This window comes from Nyctibius grandis, chromosome 5 (assembly GCF_013368605.1).
Source record: "Nyctibius grandis isolate bNycGra1 chromosome 5, bNycGra1.pri, whole genome shotgun sequence".
NCBI lineage: Eukaryota > Metazoa > Chordata > Aves > Nyctibiiformes > Nyctibiidae > Nyctibius > Nyctibius grandis.
Genome location: NC_090662.1, coordinates 27,507,889 through 27,526,860, shown reverse-complemented (window position 1 = coordinate 27,526,860; position 18,972 = coordinate 27,507,889).

The following is an 18,972-nucleotide window of genomic DNA, read 5'->3' as shown; positions in this document are numbered from 1 at the left end:
TGGTACATGGGGTTGTTCTTGCCCAGATGCAGGACTCTACACTTGCCCTTGTTATATTTCATTAAATTTCTCCCCGCCCAACTCTCCAGCCTGTCCAGGTCTCTCTGAATGGCAGCACAGCCTTCTGGTGTGTCAGCCACTCCTCCCAGTTTTGTGTCATCAGCGAACTTGCTGACAGCGCACTCTAATCCCTCATCCAAGTCATTAATGAATATATTGAATAGAACTGGTCCCAGTACCGACCCTTGAGGGACTCCGCTAGACACAGACCTCCAACTGGACTCAGTCCCATTGACCACCACTCTCTGGCTTCTTTCCTTCAGCCAGTTCACAATCCACCTCACTACCCAATCACCCAGACCACACTTCCCCAGTATAGCTGCGAGGATGCTATGGGAGACCGTGTCAAACGCTTTACTGAAATCGAGATAGACCACATCCACAGCTTTACCATCATCTATCCACCGGGTAACATCCTCATAAAAGGCTATCAAGTTGGTTAAGCATGACTTCCCCTTGGTGAAGCCATGTTGACTGCCCCTAATGATCCCCCTATCCTTGATGTGCCTAGAGACAGCACCAAGGACAAGTTGTTCCATCACCTTTCTGGGGATGGAGGTGAGGCTGACTGGTCTATAGTTACCCGGGTCCTCCTTCTTGCCCTTTTTGAAGACTGGAGTGACATTCGCTTTCCTCCAGTCCTCAGGCACCTGTCCCGTTGCCCACGACTTAGTAAAGATGATGGAGAGTGGCCTAGCAATGACTTCCGCCAGCTCCCTCAGCACCCGCGGGTGCATCCCATCAGGGCCCATGGATTTATGGACGTCCAGATTGCTTAATTGGTCCCTGACCCAGCCCTCATCTACCAAGACAGATTCCTCCTCTATCCTGACTTCTTCTGAGGCCTCAGGAGTCCGAGGCTCCTCAGGACAGCCTCCAACAGTATAGACAGAGGCAAAGAAGGCATTCAGTAACTCCGCCTTCTTTTTATCCTCTGTCTCCAGGGCTCCCACCTCATTCATCAGTGGGCCTACATTGCCTCTAGTGTTGGCTTTACCTGCAATGTATTTGAAGAAGCCCTTTCTGTTGTCCTTGACCTCTCTTGCAAGGTTTAATTCCAAGGAGGCCTTAGCTTTCCTAATTGCCTCCCTACATCCTCTGACAACAGACTTATATTCCTCCCAAGTGGCCAGCCCCTCCTTCCATGATCTGTACACCCTCTTCTTCCACTTGAGTTTGCCCAGCAGTTCCCTGTTTAACCATGCAGGTCTCCTGAAACCCTTCCTTGACTTCCTACTTGTTGGGATGCTCTGATCTTGAGCTCGGAAGAAGCAGTCCTTGAATGCTAACCAACTATCTTGAGCCCCCTTACCTTCTAGTACCCTGTCCCATGGGATTTCCCCTAGCAATTGCTTGAAAAGGCCAAAGTTGGCCCTCCTGAAGTTCAGGGTTGTGATTCTGCTAGCTATTCTGTTCCTGCCACATGAGATCCTGAACTCTACCATCTCATGGTCACTACAACCAAGGCTGCCCTCAACCTTCACCTCTTCAACCAGACCCTCCTTGTTAGTGAGGATCAGATCCAGCAGCGCTCCTCTCCTAGTTGGCTCATCCGCCATTTGCATCAGAAAGTTATCATCAATGCACTGGAGGAACCTCCTGGACTGAGGATGGCTGGCTGAGTAGGCCTCCCAGCAAATATCAGGGTAGTTGAAATCCCCTATGACAACCAGGCCCTGTAATTGCGAGACTGCTCTCAGCTGCCTGTAGAAGGCCTCATCACCCTCCTCATCCTGATCCGGTGGCCTGTAATAGACACCCACAACAGTATCACCCCCGCCAGCCTGCCCCTTAATTCGCACCCACAAACTCTCAACTCGCTCCTGATCCGCCCCTGGACAGAACTCAATACATTCTAGCTGCTCACTCACATAAAGAGCAACTCCACCACCTCTCCTTAGTGGCCTGTCTTTCTTGAACAAGACATAGCCATCCATGACCACATTCCAGTCATGCGAGGCTTCCCACCAAGTCTCTGTAATTGCCACTAGATCATAGCCCCCTGACCGAACACGGATTTCTAACTCCTCCTGTTTATTCCCCATGCTGCGCGCATTGGTGTACAGGCATTTCAGGGAGCGAGCTGAGCACACCGATTTCACCCCAGGGGGATGGGAGGCCTCCTGGTCTACCTCAACACTAGAGCGTTGCCCCAGTGGTGCAAGCCCAGCTACTACCCCATCCCCCTTCGAATCTAGTTTAAAGCTCTTCAGGGAGGTTTCTTCATGTTAGACGTGGAGCGGGTGGGGGAAGGAAGCTGTGTCCTAGCAGCAGCAGCAGCAGCACCAGCTGTGTTTTGGTATCTGATGTAGAAGTAGGATTATATTTGATAGAGTGAAAGAAGGATTACAGTGCATCTGACAGTAGAGGGGGCTTGCAGGAAAATTGTTTGTCATGGATTATCTGGACATAATCTTTTAATGTCCCCAGTAAATGTTGATTTTGGAGGAAAGATGGATAAAGGGCATATTAATCTATAGGGGGAGAGGGATTGTGTATGTAAGTTTCCATAACAACCTAATATGATTTTGATTTCCTTATTATTGAGAAGGATGGTTCCATTTCACAATATTATAGATAGAGCGTGGTACATGTATAAGTATCACAGCTGTAAATAACAGACATGGAAACAATCAAGAATACTACATCGCTTTATCTAATACATTATTGATGTAGACTTCCTACCAGGAAGCCATATTTTGAAAAAATTTCGTAATGCCTGTCAAGAAAAAAAGAGATCACACTGAGCCTTTTTTCCCTTGTTTTTCAATTCAAGCCTTGCAATCATCAGATAAGTAAAAAACTTGATGAATATGTGAATAATCTGGTAGTGTTTCATATTTCCGAGTCTTTAAAGAAAAATTGAGCAGAAGTGCATTTAAATAACCAGTACTGTTACTCTCCTTCAGTTCTGGGAACTCATTTACCCTCTAAAGCTTGTGTGAACAAGTTTTTATTGTGGGGCTACAGAGTATTAGATATCAAATCCAGTATAAGAAGGTGCAAATCCCATCGAAAATCCTTCAATTTATCTCTTGCCTCCACTTTCTCAAGTTCTCTTCCATAAGCATCATCCAACAAGGAGCTCTGGCAGCCCCGAAGTGCAGGTCTGAGTACATACTGGGTTGCTGGGTGCCCCTTGGGTCTCACGCCTAATATCAAAACTTGGCTTACCTTCAGTTGTTACTTGATGCTGGTGAAGATAGAAAGTAGTACACACACTGAGATGTTAAAAGCCTATCTAAAGGCAGGCCAGAAGCCCAGGGCTCAGGCTGTTTTAACTTGTCTTTCTGACAATAAAGGCAATTGACCTAATTCTTGCAAGTGAAATCCGTGGGACCAGGATTTTGCTCTGGAATTATCTATTAGTATGTAATTATACACAAGAGGATTGTAGAAAAAGTGTTTGAGGCTTAACTAGCAACTTTAGAACAAATAAATAAATAAATAGAGAACAAAGCACTCAGTAAAACCGTGGCATCTACCACAGGAATTTAATTAATGCCTCCCAGGCACAATCTACTTATCTGTGTTTTGGTACCCAGAAAATGCGGGAATCACATCTGTTACCTGATAGCCTGGCTTCCTTCTTTTCCTTGTCAGCAGAAAAACCCTTCTCATGAGGATCAGAACAAACAGCAATGAGCAGATAGTGACAGAGAGTTGTGATGTCCTGTGTAAGGCCCCACTCAATGCTGTCCACGTCTGAACTGCAGTACTTCTACTGTTCAAGCACGACACTTTTTATGGTGAGCAAAAAATGGCCTTTGCGGAATTGTGCAGGACCATCAAAATCCTTAGAGAGCAGACTGGATGAAGTGTTGGGTAATTCCTTCAAGACAGATGTGCTGTATTGTTATAGCCCATCCAGGGATTTCATTTGCTGACAAAAGTTGAGGACAAGTCTTTGAGCATCAGACCTCACTTTTGTGGCTGAAGCTCCAAGCAAATGCTGCTTTCCCCAGGCTCTTGCTTATTGCTGCTGAAACCAACAGCAAACCTCACACTGACTTTTAGAAGAAAGAGGTTAGGATTACCTCATTTTGCAGACTATGGATGTGTTTAATGTTAGTTTTGAGTAGCGAATGTCATTAGGGAAAGCAGCTGAAATGCATACGTGGCTGATTGCCAATGCTAGTATTTAAGTTTTCCTCTGAAATATTTTACTTGTCATCTTCCAACATATTTCTGCAACTAATCTACAAAACCTAAAAAATCTTCAGGTATATACATATTCTATTCAAGTCATCTTCTATGGGTATCCAAAATTTAGAAGAAAAAATTATGCTGATTACACACGATCGAGGCAACATTTCACTTTTCAGGGAATTTTTACTACAGTAGTTAGACCATGACTAAAAATCACTGGCAGTGTTAAGTGGATTCCACTTGAACAATCATGACATAAGTGATGTTGATTGTCACAGTGTTTTATATGGCAGCAAGAGTATGACTAAAATTAATATGTGAAACAGAGCATTGATTCATTTTTCCTCTGGCAAAAAATGTCTTTATGCTATTGCATAAGTGGTCAGGATGGTCTGCATATTGAGCAAATATGATCTTCAGAACTGAAAAAATCCTATTTAATATCATAAAATACGTAGACTCAGAAACCCTCTCTCTCTTTTCATTGGCCACATTGCATTTCTGGCTTATAAAGAACCTCCTGCATACTGAATAGAGACTGTTCCTCCGTACCTGGAAAAATTACGACCCTTGGTATAGAACTAATAGAAATAATTTTTAAGTAGAAACTGATCTGAAATTATAATTTATTAATGTAGCATAAATTTCTAGTAGTACATCATTATAGTATGGCAGTATCAAGCCACAAATACGGCAAAACATTCAAAGAATTTTAATATCTAAACTATATTACAATTTTATAACTGAATCATGTATAACATGCTTTCTTTAGAAACTAAGTAAAGGTATGAAGACTGTCTGGAATTAGCCCAAAGACTGGTGATTAAGCTTAGACAACAGATGCAATGGAGATTGTTTGCTGTATGTCACCCAAAGCACATCTGATCACACAGGCGTCTTCCATAGCAATGCAGTGATCGGTTAATTTAATATGTGAAAAAACAGGTATATTTCTTATATACAGTACTATGTGCAGTACTACAATTACCATCAACAGTCCAAAGACTGAAATGTTTATCTCCAACAACTATAAAACATTTTGCAGTTTGTTTTGTGAAGTGCATCAGGTGGCAGGTAAAATACAGAACTAAAATGTAGAAAAATACAAAAGGCATAAGTTTCTGTGTAAGCACACACAGGGAATTCCTCTTGGCTGATCTATTTTGCTCTTAGGAACAGATTTTTCTGCTTTAGTTTAGTCTTCTAGAAGTTAGATTGGGTGAGGTGCTAAAGGTTCCTTTTGCAGCCAATGGAAACAGGCACCTTCCTGGAACAGGCACCATGGAAACTATACTGAGGCACACGGAAATCAAGGAGGTGATTGGTGACAGCCAACATGGTTTCACCAAAGGCAAATCATGCCTGGCAAATTTGGTGGCCTTCTACGACGGGGTTACAGCACTGGTGGATAAGGGAAGAGCAACTGATGTCATCTACCTGGACTTGTGCAAAGCATTTTACACTGTCCCGCATGACATCCTTGTCTCTAAATTGGAGAGACGTGGACTTGACAGATGGATCACTCGGTGGATAAAGAAATGGCTGGATGGTCGCACTCAAAGAGTTACGGTCAACGGCTCAATATCCAAGTGGACATCAGTGACGAGTGGCGTTCCTCAGGAGTCGGTATTGGGACCGGTCCTGTTTAACATCTTTGTCGGCGACATGGACAGTGGGATTGAGTGCGCCCTCAGCAAGTTTGCCGACTACACCAAGCTGTGTGGTGTGGTCAACATGCTGGAGGGAAGGGATGCCGTCCAGAGGGACCTAGACAGGCTTGAGAGCTGGGCCTGTGCAAACCGCATGAAGTTCAACAAGGCCAAGTGCAAGGTCCTGCATGTGGGTCGGGGCAATCCCAAGCACAAATGCAGGCTGGGCGGAGAATGGATTGAGAGCAGCCCTGAGGAGAAGGACTTGGGGGTGATGGTTGAGGAGAAGCTCAACATGAGCTGTCAATGTATGCTTGCAGCCTAGAAGGCCAACCGCATCCTGGGCTACGTCAAAAGAAGCATGGCCAGCAGGTCGAGGGAGGTGATTCTGCCCCTTTACTCCGCTCTCGTGACACCCCACCTGGAGTACTGCGTTCAGCTCCGGGCCCCCAATGTAAGAAGGACATGGAGCTGTTGGAGTGAGACCAGAGGAGGGCCACGAAAATAATCAGAGGGCTGGAGCACCTCTCCGGTGAAGACAGGCTGAGAGAGTTGGGGCTTTTCAGCCTGGAGAAGAGAAGGCTCCAGGGAGACCTCATAGCAGCCTTCCAGTATCTGAAGAGGGCATACAGGAAAGCGGGAGAGGGGCTTTTTACAAGGACAAGTAGTGACAGGACGAGGGGGAAAGGTTTTAAACTGAAAGAGGGTAGATTTAGATTAGATATTAGGAAGAAATTCTTTTCTGTGAGGGTGGTGAGACACTGGAACAAGTTGCCCAGAGAAGATGTGGCTGCCCCTTCCCTGGCCGTGTTCAAGGCCAGGTTGGATGAATCTTTGAGCAACCTGGTCTAGAGGAAAGGTGTCCCTGCCTGTGGCAGGGGGGTTGGAAGTAGATGATCTTTAAGGCCCCTTCCAACCTAAACCATTCTATGATTCTATGATTCGTAAAGTGACTTTTCTCTTCCTGCAATGGGCAGATGAATCTTATTCTATGTGCTAGAAACTTCCTGGGTTTTGGAGAAATGTAATGGATTGGGGATCGTACCTGTTTTGGGCAGACATAAGGAGCTTACTGACAATATAGAGAATTTCTGGGCTGAAATTTCTTCAATCCTGGTTTCGCCCAGGGTGTCGCAGAACTACCACCAAATTAAAAAATTAATGCTGCTATTTTACAAATTAAATATAAAAATAAGCCAAAATGCAATTTCCTACAAATGCTGTTGGGTGCCATGAGAATACTAGATTCATTTTCCACAGGAGATAAGAACCAGATCCAGGAATCACAGTATTACTAAAAGAAACTGTCCATTTCCTTATTACACCTTTAAACATTAAATTGGGCCATAAATCAATTCTTATAGTGAACAAAAGACCTGACAAACTATTACAGAAGTAAAATAAAGAGTTCAATATGTAAGGCAAGATTACAGAATTTAGCATCTTTGGTACAAATACTCCCACAAAAGGAAAAAGAAGAAAAAAAGCAGAAATGTCTTGAATACCTTTATGCAGATGTGGACTGGAAGATTGCCTATAGAAACTAATTTCTCCAGACACTAAACAACTGCAGTATTTGAATAGCAGACTAGACGATAGGCTAAAGTTTCTGCATAGTATAGGTACATCTCACAGCTTCAGATTAGTCTGCAATAAAGTTTTTAGTGAAATTTGTTTTCTCAAAGAAGGTAGCACTTCTGGTAGTTCTGTTGAGTTATGAAATGCACTTTCATATTTACTCTAAAAGCAACTGATTGCAAATCCCATTATCTTGGTTTGTGAACCTGTCATGGTCACATCAAGTCCATACAAACACCTGCCATCAGTGAGGCCCTGCTGTTTTGTCAGGGCATATTCACTTCACCCAAAATGCTGTTGTATGGACTTCCTGGAGATTTGATACAAAAAAATTACAACCAGGTCACCAGGTGATTTACCTGTAGCTTGGTGTTAAGGGATGCATACTGTGAGGAATTTCAATAGAGTATGAGGGTTTTCTTCTTTCTCTAATTGCCTTTGTGTAAGGATTTTAGCTCATGATATTGTATGATAAGAAATTGTGCTGTTCTGGATAGGGCCTCAGTAATCATTTGTATTTTTTCTGTTCTTAGAGATAACAGGCTAAGTAAGATAAACCCTAGGAGTACACAGGGCAGCACCATGAACACCATGATGTTGGTCAGGGTCCTGAAGCTATGGGAAAGGTCAGATTTGCCTGCCTTGGCAGGGCAGGAGAAAGCCTGGCTGACACAATGTCACCTTGCAATGATGGCTTCAGCAATGTTTGGTCACAAAAGTGACCGTGGTTCAGTTCAGCAGCAACACCCAAACACACACCCACCTTGTCAGCAACAGAAAAGCAAAAATGCAGGGTTTGATCTCTGCAGGGAGGCCTGGTTTAGTGCACCTCTTCTGAGGCACTGTAGCATGTCCCCAGGTCAGGGGACAAGGGGACAGTTCGGGCTCTTGGCCACCCCAGCATCACTGTGAGGGCGGGAGGCAGCAGGGCCACCTCGGTCCTGCGTTTCAATGCAACAGGCTCTCTTGTGAGAGAAGTTCAGCCATGAGGCAATTTCCATTACTTTCACAGGTGTTTGACTTCACACCGTATTTACGGCTGAGCGTGGACGCCAAAGCAGCTGGCTAAACGGAAACGCTCACAGAAAATGACACCAGAAGATACGCCTAAAGCGGTGGGGTCTGAAACGAGAGGTACATTAAAATATAAAGGTTGTAAAAAGAAACAAACCCAGGCATTTAAAGATAGAAAAATCATTGAGTAAGTGAAATGAACCTGCTGGATTATTCTTGTACGCTGAGTTCCAGGCAAAAGCAAGATTAACTTTATTGAGGTCAATAAATAAACCTCCCCTTCAGAAACAAATTACTTAATTTAGCTCTGTGGTGAGACAGAGCCATCTGCAATGCCCACCCGTTGCCAGAGCGGTTCTATAAATAACTACCACCATTGCACTAAAGCAGAAGAAGATTAAAGCTCTCATTTTGCTCCCTTGCAGAGACAAAATATAAGGTTTTTACTGCATGTGAGCAGTGTAAGTGGTTGCTTAATGCTAGGTGAATGGCGGCCATCACAAAAACCTTCCCAGGGCACAGTGTGACGTGCTCATCTTTCCATTTGGAGCTAATATTTCCAGATTAGGAATTAAAGAGAAAACCTTCCCAGAAAAAAATGTATGGGAGTTCAAGTGCAATTGAAAACCAAATCATTGGATAGGTTGAAATCTGGGTTGCCAAAACAGTTTGGAACACATAAAATAACTGTTTTAAAGATTCTTTTTTGTGTCCCTTCATTTTTCTTCAATACATATTTTAATTTTATAGGTCCCCTATCAAATGTCAATGAAGATCACACTGCAAATAAGTTCTGTTTCAATATAGTAACCACTTCAGTGACAGCTTTACTTTTCTCATCAGTTTAATGTTAGTAACTTCAATGCATGCTGTACCAGAATAGGTTTGGCTTCTTTCCTAACGATTCCTTTTGTCTTTAATTGAAATCTTACTATGAATGGTATAGGGAAATAGCCAGAATGAAGTATTTTATACTGAGTTGAGATCCATGAGGATTAGAAACAGAGAGAGAAAGACGGAGGAAAGAGTATTAGTGACCAGATGAATCGGTATGTTAGGCATACTCTGGTATTTGTCACAGTCCACAGAGCTCTCTGATAGGGACTACGAGCTGATGAAAAGAAGACGTTTTCAATACCATTTTTGGGGAAAATGTTAAAGAAAATTTTGGAGCATTTCCTTTTTCTTTGGAGAAAATTGGCCACCAGCTTTCATAGCTGTGAGTAAAAGTAATGGAAATGGGGGGCACCTTACTAAATTATTCTAGGGGGAGTGTCTCTAGTTATTCTTTTTACCCATACATGTTGCCTTGTTTGCTGCTTGAAATGCTGTAAGTCATTGACAGTATCAGCTGAACCTGTTCTGGAAGGGGTTTCCTAGAGATCTACAACAGCAAATCTTCAAAGGCCATGATTAGACACGATTGTAAAGGTTTTGCTGGCAGAAACACTAGAAGACATCTCTCCAGCAGCTACTCACTATGATCTATTAACTGAAATATAGTGCTCTTTGGGGTAGTAAATGCAAAGAAACAGCATTTTTAACTTGGCATCATAGTTTCCTACCTCCAAACAGACCTGCATTTTTATTTACAAACATGCCACAAACATTCATTTACAAACATACCTTTCACATACTCAGGGGAGGTCTGTAGTCTCACTGAAGGTTTAAGCTGAGATCACTGGTTTTACGCTGATGCAGATGAAGCACCAACATTTGTTGGCCTCTGCTGGGTAACTTGTGGCAAGAAAAGCAACCTCCACAGGGAAAAGGGGTATGGAAACAAGCAGGTGTATTTGAGGGAGCAAGTGGTAATAATAGCCATTTCCTAAAGGAATATGTGTTAATTTTAGACATGACAAGTTTAGACAAAAACACGACGCCTCAGACATCTGGTGCGATATGAGTTTCCCAACAGCGTGTATGTTCATGTTGTTTTGTTTTCTTTCCTGTGAGTTCAGAGGAAAATCCTTCTTAACCAAGCTTGTAATGAAATAAATGTAAGAGCAGAGGAAATGAGATTGGTAAGACAGTGACTTCTCTAAACATTAATTTTTTTTAATCTAGTGCTTTGCTTGAGAAATCAGACAAGACAGAGAAGCTTTCTAAGGGAAGGAGGAAATGCAAGTGTCACCGTCTGGTTGGCACAGCATTAAGCAGATGGTGCCCATAGTAGAAGTTGTGGAGCTTCTTCCACCTATACAGAAGGGGCAGGGGCTGCTGCCTCTCCCCAGTGAAGGCAAGCAGCGTGGCACAGAGGACTTCCAAGGACTAGACTTTTTCCTCAAAACCAGGGTGACTTTACCTCTCCTGCTCACCAGCAGCACCCTAATGGTCTGTGCTGTCCTCTGGGGAAAGTAGCTAGCACAGCCCAAAACTTTTCCTCGGAGCATGCTAGTGACTGCACAGCATGGGCACTCAATTGTCACTGCTGGTGGCCCTGCCCTCACCCGCTTTGCTTTACTAGTACAGATGTAGCCTCAAAGACAAAAAAGGTCAGATACATAGTGACCCTTTTAATCTACTGATTGGCTGGCACTTTCTTGTTAAGTGGAAAAATGACTCCAATTTTTTTCATACCAAAATGTGTATAGGACTTTTCCTTCTTCTGTCTTTACAGCAGGATTTAAGGAGCTGTAAGGAGGAAAGGCAGGTCCTGCTTGACCAGCCTGGTCTCCTTCTACAACCAAGTGACCCGCTTAGTAGATTAGGGCAGGGCTGTGGATGTAGTCTATCTAGACTTCAGTAAGGCATTCGACACTGTCTCCCACAGCATCCTCCTAGACAAACTGGCTGCCCGGGGCTTGGATGGGTGGACTCTTAAATGGGTTAAAAACTGGCTGGATGGCCGAGCCCAGAGAGTGGTGGTGAATGGGGCAAAGTCCAACTGGCGGCCGGTCACTAGCGGTGTTCCCCAGGGCTCAGTTCTGGGGCCGATGCTGCTCAATATCTTTATAGATGATCTAGACATAGGGATTGAGTGCACCCTCAGTAAATTTGCAGATGACACTAAGCTGGGTGGGAGTGTCGATCTGCTGGAGGGTAGGAAGGCCCTACAGAGGGATCTGGACAGGTTAGATAGATGGGCCGAGACCAACGGCATGAGGTTCAACAAGAACAAGTGCCGGGTCTTACACTTTGGCCACAACAACCCCATGCAGCGCTACAGGCTGGGGGAAGAGTGGTTAGAAAGCGGCCCGGCGGAAAGAGACCTGGGGGTGTTGATCGACAGCCGGCTAAACATGAGCCAGCAGTGTGCCCAGGTGGCCAAGAAGGCCAATGGCATCCTGGCATCTATTAAGAATAGTGTAGCCAGCCGGTCTAGGGAAGTAATCGTCCCTCTGTACTCGGCACTGGTGAGGTCGCATCTTGAGTACTGTGTTCAGTTCTGGGCCCCGCACTTCAAGAAAGATGTTGAGGTGTTGGAGCGAGTCCAGAGGAGGGCGACCAAGCTGGTGAAGGGTCTGGAGGGTCTGACCTATGAGGAACGGCTGAGGGAGCTGGGATTGTTTAGCCTGGAGAAGAGGAGGCTCAGAGGTGACCTTATTGCAGTCTACAACTACCTGAAGGGAGGTTGTAGTGAAGTGGGAGTCGGCCTCTTCTCCCAGGCAGCTAGCGATAGGACAAGAGGACACAGCCTCAAGCTTCGCTAGGGGAGGTTCAGGTTGGACGTTAGGAAGAATTTCTTTTCAGAAAGGGTTATTAGACATTGGAATGGGCTGGCCAGGGAGGTGGTGGAGTCACCATCTCTGGATGTGTTTAAGAAAAGACTGGACATGGCACTTAGTGCCATGGTCTAGTTGACATGGTGGTGTCAGGGCAACGGTTGGACTTGATGATCCTTGAGGTCTCTTCCAACCTGATTGATTCTGTGATTCTGTAATTTACAGCAGATCACAGTAGGAAACAGGCATGAAAAGACAAAGAAAAGGCAATTCAATAAAAGCAGAGAAGACCTCAGGCTTTGCCTCTCTTAAATATTTATATATTCCATTCCACACCCACCTCTGACAATACATTCCGTCTTGTTTTCATTCTGTTCTGTGTCTCCATCTCTTTTTTTCTCACTCTTCTTTCTCCCATTCTCATAATCTAAAATGTTTTAATTTCTTTTTTAATCTCCTTACTACAATGATTCCTCCTGCCTATTGCCTTCTGGCTCTTCAACCTATGGTTTCTTCCTTTCTTAAAGAATATTTCTGGCAGTTACATGTTGTGAGTAATTGACAGAAAACATTTCTCTACAAGAATAACAATTTGGCAGAATAGTGGTCCAAGAATTTTTTTTTCCAAATTATTACCATGAAGCACTGAGATATGCTATCAGACAGGCTAAAAGCAGTACATATAAACAGCTTAAAAACCAAAAACAACCTGATGAAAGGATAAATGGCACAAGAAAATACAATAGAATATCTATGTACATTCTGATTTAAAGAGTTTCAGCTCAGTGCTTGTCAATGTTTACCATTCAGTTATCTGGCTAAAATGAGGTTTCCAATAAGCTCCTTACCCCCAAGTCCTATTGAAGCTATGCATTAATTTGCTGTCAACTCTGTCTTCCTTCCAAGGGCTATCACTGAAGAACTGCTTTCATCTCAGGTATTTTCTGTTGCAAGTATTAAAAACTGAAATACAAATTTCAGCTGATAGCCATAAGTTGTGCCCCAAGTGACTACTTCAGTGCTCATGTACACCTCTCAAGGTTTATTCAGACTTGTGCAAGGAATTGCTCCCTCCCAGAATGAATCCCAAACTCATGGTATGACAGAGCTTCTGGAAGGTACTGGAAGGTGTGATTGGGGAATGCTATTTTATGCTTCTTTATATAAGCCATAAACAAGATCCCACTGGAAACAGTATGACTGATGCAGTGTAAATTCTAAAAAACATTTGTGGGAGGCTGGAGGAGTTAACCCAAATTACTTTATTAACCTTACTTTTAGCATGTCTCTGTGAATGGTTGATTTGGCACAAGCAGAAAGAGCAGAGAGACAGGGGAAGTAGAAAGAGCAAGAAGATTTTCAGGGGAAAAGGTAAATCAAAACCCTTCCTGTTAACATCTTTGATTCATTTATCCAGACTTCAGTCTATGGACACAAACCAGTATAAGCCCCAAAATACCCACTTGTAACTGATCTCAAGTTGTGCCCACCTGTACCACACTTAACCATGAATTTTCACCCTTTTCAGGTATTAACATCACAGCAAACCACCAAAATGAAGCCATATTCAAACAAGCCAGCAATCTTCTCCTAGGACCTCATTTAGGTTTTGGAAAATCTATTGCCAGTGTGCAGAACCTAGGAATAAAAGATGATACGGTTTTGACACTGTTATGTCATAAATCTGTTTTCATTGCCGGCATTTTTTCAAGGAATACAAAAAGAGTAGCTATGGAAGACTAGATAACTATATTGACTTGCAAAAGGTTAAGGGGTCAAGATAGCCTCTAGTAAGGACTCCATTCCAGAGATAGATTATTATGAGAAAATATATTAAATGTTAAAAGTGTGAGAGCCAGCTGAAATTCAGGGAGCTGTAAAGAGGTGATGGAGAACAAGGCATGAAAATGAGTGAGAAAGAGCCTCTGACCATAATACAGTGGAAAATCAGAACAGATGATGTATTTTTATGATTTAATTTTAAAAAGTGAGAAGTCAACTCCATACAATACTGAGAGACTAGAGAAATCCTGCATAAGTTTACATTACTCCCGCAAATTCTATCAAATACTATTTTGGTGGCCTCAGTGGGTTTAAATCTGCTTACCCTTGGCTGAATTTGGCCCATGTAATTTAGACAAAGGCTACATGGATACTTTGTTTGATTTCTAATGTAACTGATTTAATTAGTATATTTAGATTGCTAGAATACACATTTCAGAGTTTACACCACCCATGGACACATAGTTGAGTGAAAAGGCACTATTATACACTTCAAATGGATTGCCACAGTTCATAAAATCACTGAATCGTAAAACATTTTATTTGGAAGGGATCTTGATGTCATCTCGCCTAACCCTCTGCTCAAAGCAACTTCAGTTAAATCACATGGCTCAAGGCCTTGTTTTGAGTTATGAATATAACTCAAGTTTTGAATACCACCAAGGATGGACAATCCAGAACCTCCTTAAGCAAGCTGTGACAGTGTCTGACCACACCCATGGTGAAAAAATTTACCTTAAATCAAGTTGGTATTTCTTCTCTTTCCACTTGTGTCCTTTGCTTCCCTTTGTAAAAGATCTGGATCCATCTTGTCTATACCTCTCAATCAGATATTTGTAGATAGCAATTAGATCTCCTTTCAGCTTTCTCTGCTTAAGACTGAACAAACCCAGCTCTTTCATAATCTTCTTGTTATATCCTGCCCTCCACCTCCCAGTGACCTTGGTGGCCATTTGCTGGACTTCCTCCAGTATTACCAGTCCTGAAATTTGATGGGATGAGTCCCATGACGGGAGCTATTGATGGCTACAGGCTGTTCAGATGGGACAGGAAAGGAAGGAGGGGTGAAGGGGTTGCCCTCTAGATCAAGAAATAGATAGAGTGTGAAGAGCTGTCTCTGAAGAATATCCATGAGCAGGTTGAAAGCTTATGGGTAAGAGTTAAAGACCGAGGCAACAAAGGGAACCTTGAGGTTGCTGTCTGCTACAGCCCGATCAAGGGCAAGCCTTCTTACTCCAGATACAGGAGACATCGCGCTCGCAGGCTCTGGTCCTGCTGGGGGACTTAAACCACTTTGACATCTGCTGAAAAAGTAGCACGGTGAACTGTGGGCAATCCAAGAAACTCCTGGAGTACATTGAGGATAACTTCTTCAGCCAGGTAATAGACAACCCTACCAGAGGGGGTGCGATACTGGACCCTGTTGGTCACCAGTGCAAGTGAGCTAATTGGTGACATCATGATTGGAGGCAGCCTGGGCTGCAGTGATCATGCACTGGTGAAGTTCACAGTCCTGAGGAATATGGGCCAGGCAAAGAGTAGTCCAGACCCTGAATTTTAGGAAAGCAAACTTCCAGCTGTTCAAGGAGTTAGTCAATAGGACGCCCTGGGAAACTGCCCTTAAGAACAAGGGATTAGAACAGAGCTGGCAGACCTTTAAGGATGCTTTCCATAGACTGCAAGAGCTCTTGATCCTCATGTGTAAGAAATCAGGAAAGGAAGGCAAGAGACTAGCCTGGCTGAGTTGAGACCTGCTGGTCAAATTAAAGGGCAAGAAGGAAATTCATAGGCAGTGGAAACAGGGACAGGTATCCTGGGAAGAGTATAGGAACGTTGCCTGGTTTTGTTGCGAGGGGGAAGATCAAGGCACGGCGGCTGGAGCTGAACTTGGCAAGGGATGCAAAGAGTAATAAGAAGGACTTCTACAGGTATGTCAACCAGAAAAGGAAGGTCAAAGAAAGTGTACCCCCTCTGATGAACAAGACTGGCAAACTGATAACAACGGACAAGGAGAAGGCTTTTTTTGCCTCAGTCTTCACTGGCAACCTCTCTTCCCACACCTCTCGAGTGCATGGACCGCAAGGAAGGGACTGGGGAAGCAAAGTCCCTCCCACTGTAAGAGAAGGTCAGGTTCCTGATGACCTGATGAACATACATAAGTCTATGGGACCTGACAAGATGCATCCCAGAGACCTGGGGAACTGGCTGATGTAGCTGCCAAGACATGCTCCATTATATTTGAAAAGTCATGGTAGTCTGGTGAAGCCCTGGTGACTGGAAAAAGGGAAACATTGCACCCATTTTTAAAAAGGGTAGAAAGGCGGACCCTGGGAACTGCCAACCTGTCAGCCTTACCTCTGTGGCTGGGAAGATCGTGAAACAGATCCTCCTAGAAGTGATGCCAAGGCACATGGAGGACAGGGAGGTGATTCGAGACAGACAGCATGGCTTCACCAAGGGCAAGTCCTGCCTGACCAGCCTTGTGGCCTTCTATGATGGAGTGACTACATCAGTGGACAAGGGAAGAGCTATGGATGTCATCTATCTGGACTTCTATAAGGCCTTTGATACGGCCCCCCACAACATCTTCTCTCTGAATTGGAGAGATATGGATTTGATGGGTGGACTGTTCAGTGGATGAGGAATTGGTTGGATGGTCACATCCAGAGGGTATTGGTCAATAGCTCAATGTCCAGATGGATATCAGTGACAAGTGGTGTGCCTCAGGGGTTTGTACTGGGACGAGTACCTTTTAATATCTTCATCAACGATATAGACAGTGGGACCGAGTGCACCCTCAGCAAGTCTGCAGACACCAAGCTGAGTGGTGCGGTTGACATGCCTGAGGGAAGGGATACCATCTAGAAGGACCTGGACAAGCTTGAGAAATGGGTCTGTGTGAACATCATGAGGTTCAACAAGGCCAAGTGCAAGGTGCTGCACCTGGGTCAGGGCAACCTCTGCTATCAATACAGGCTGAGGAATGAAGGGATTGAGAGCAGCCCTTCAGATGAGGACTTGGGGGTACTGGTGGATGAAAAGCTGGACATGAGCCGGCAATGTGTGCTCGCAGTCCAGAAAGCCAACTGTATCCTGGGCTGCATCAAAAGAAGCATGGTGTTTACATGCTTCTTTTTTTACATTTTAAATATGTAAAGGGCAAGTGTCATGAGGATGGAGCCAGGCTCTTCTCAGTGACATCCCTTGACAGGACAAGGGGCAATGGGTGCAAGCTGGAACACAGGAGGTTCCACATAAATATGAGGAAAAACTTCTTTACGGTGAGGGTGACTGAACACTGGAACAGGCTGCCCAGAGAGGTTGTGGAGTCTCCTTCTCTGGAGACATTCAAAACCCACCTGGACGTGTTCCTGTGTGATATGGTCTAGGCAATCCTGCTCCGGCAGGGGGATTGGACTAGATGATCTTTCGAGGTCCCTTCCAATCCCTAACATTCTGTGATTCTGTGATTCTGTGATTCTGTGATGGCCAGTTGAGGGAGGTGATTCTGCCCCTCTGCTCTGCTTTGGTGAAACTCCACCTGGAGTACTGCGTCCAGCTCTGGGGCTGCCAACTTAAGAAGGACATAGACCTGTTGGAGCGGGTCCAGAGAAGGGCCACAAAAATGATCAGAGGGATGGAGTATCTCTCTTATGAAGAAAGGCTGAGAAGAATTGGGTTTATTCAGCCTGGAGAAGAGAAGGCTCAGGGAGACCTTATTGTGGCCTTTCAATACTTAAAGGGGGCTTATAAGAAAGATAGGGACAAACTTTTTAGCAGGGCGTGTTGTGACAGGACAAGGGGTAATGGTTTTAAACTAAAAGAGGGTAGAATTAGGCTAGATATAAGGAAGAAATTTTTTACAATGAGGGTGGTGAAGCACTGGAACATGTTGCCCAGAGAGATGGTAGATGCCCCATCCCTGGAAACATCCAAGGTCAGGCTGGATGGGGCTCTGAGCAACCTGATCTGGTTGAAGGTGTCCCTGATTGTTGCAGGCGGGTTGGGCGAGATGACCTTTAAAGGTCCGTTCCAACCCAAACTATTCCATGATTCTATGATTGCATGATTCTATGTAACCACCCTTCTTGCACAGAGGACCCTAAAGCTGGACACAGTTCTCCAGATGTGGTCTCCCAGGTGTCAAGAGAGGGGAATAACCATTTTTCTTGTTCTGTTCACTATCTTCTTCCTAAATACAACTCAGTATTCAGTTGGGCTTTCTTCACGGAAAAGGATAACATTGCTGACTCATTTGCAGTTCCTTTTCTGCAAAGCTATTTTCTACCAAGTTCGTGCCCAGCCTGTACTGTTGCATGAGGTAACTCCTAGACATGGGACTCTTCACATGTCTGTTGAACCTGGAAGTCCTGCTCAATCACTTTCCATGAGACACAGAGAAAGAGCATAACAAACATGGTTCTCAAATTTAGTTGTTTGATTATTCGTTTAGAAGAAAGGACTTTTTCTTCCAGTCTGGAGTTCAGGGAACGCTTAAATATAAAAAAGGCTTAAGGGCTGGACTGGAAATAATCTCTTCTCTCTGTTAGGGTGAATACTGTAACTGCTAGACTATAGAACTCAATTATCTGTCTGGCCCAGTGAAACATGGGATGGAGCAGGAAAGACAGAGTTTCATTCTAAAGGACTTTATAACTTAAAGATGAGAGCTGTGTGACACAATAACCTGATTGAAAGCTGTTCAGGAAAAGGAAGAAATCAAACCTAATTCTACTATTACCTGAACAAAGTCTACAACCACTGAGCCACATGATAAAAATAGAATTATTCGTCCTGTAATATTTCATAAGAAAGGGCTGATTCACTCACTTATCTCCAGAAGTGTGAAGACTATACATAATTTTTGTAATCAAGATTCATGTGTTTAATCCTGGTGGCTTTAGTGCGCTCCTCTCTCCACTGCTATCGATGTGTTAGCTGATAGCTTAGAGTCTTTCAGTTCAGCATGACAGGTTCTGTGGAGTAAGGTTTTATCTCACTCTCGTTGTCCATAGGTAAGGCAGCTCCTTTAGGTATAACTCCACCATGGGCTCCATTAGGTACCAAAGTCCAGT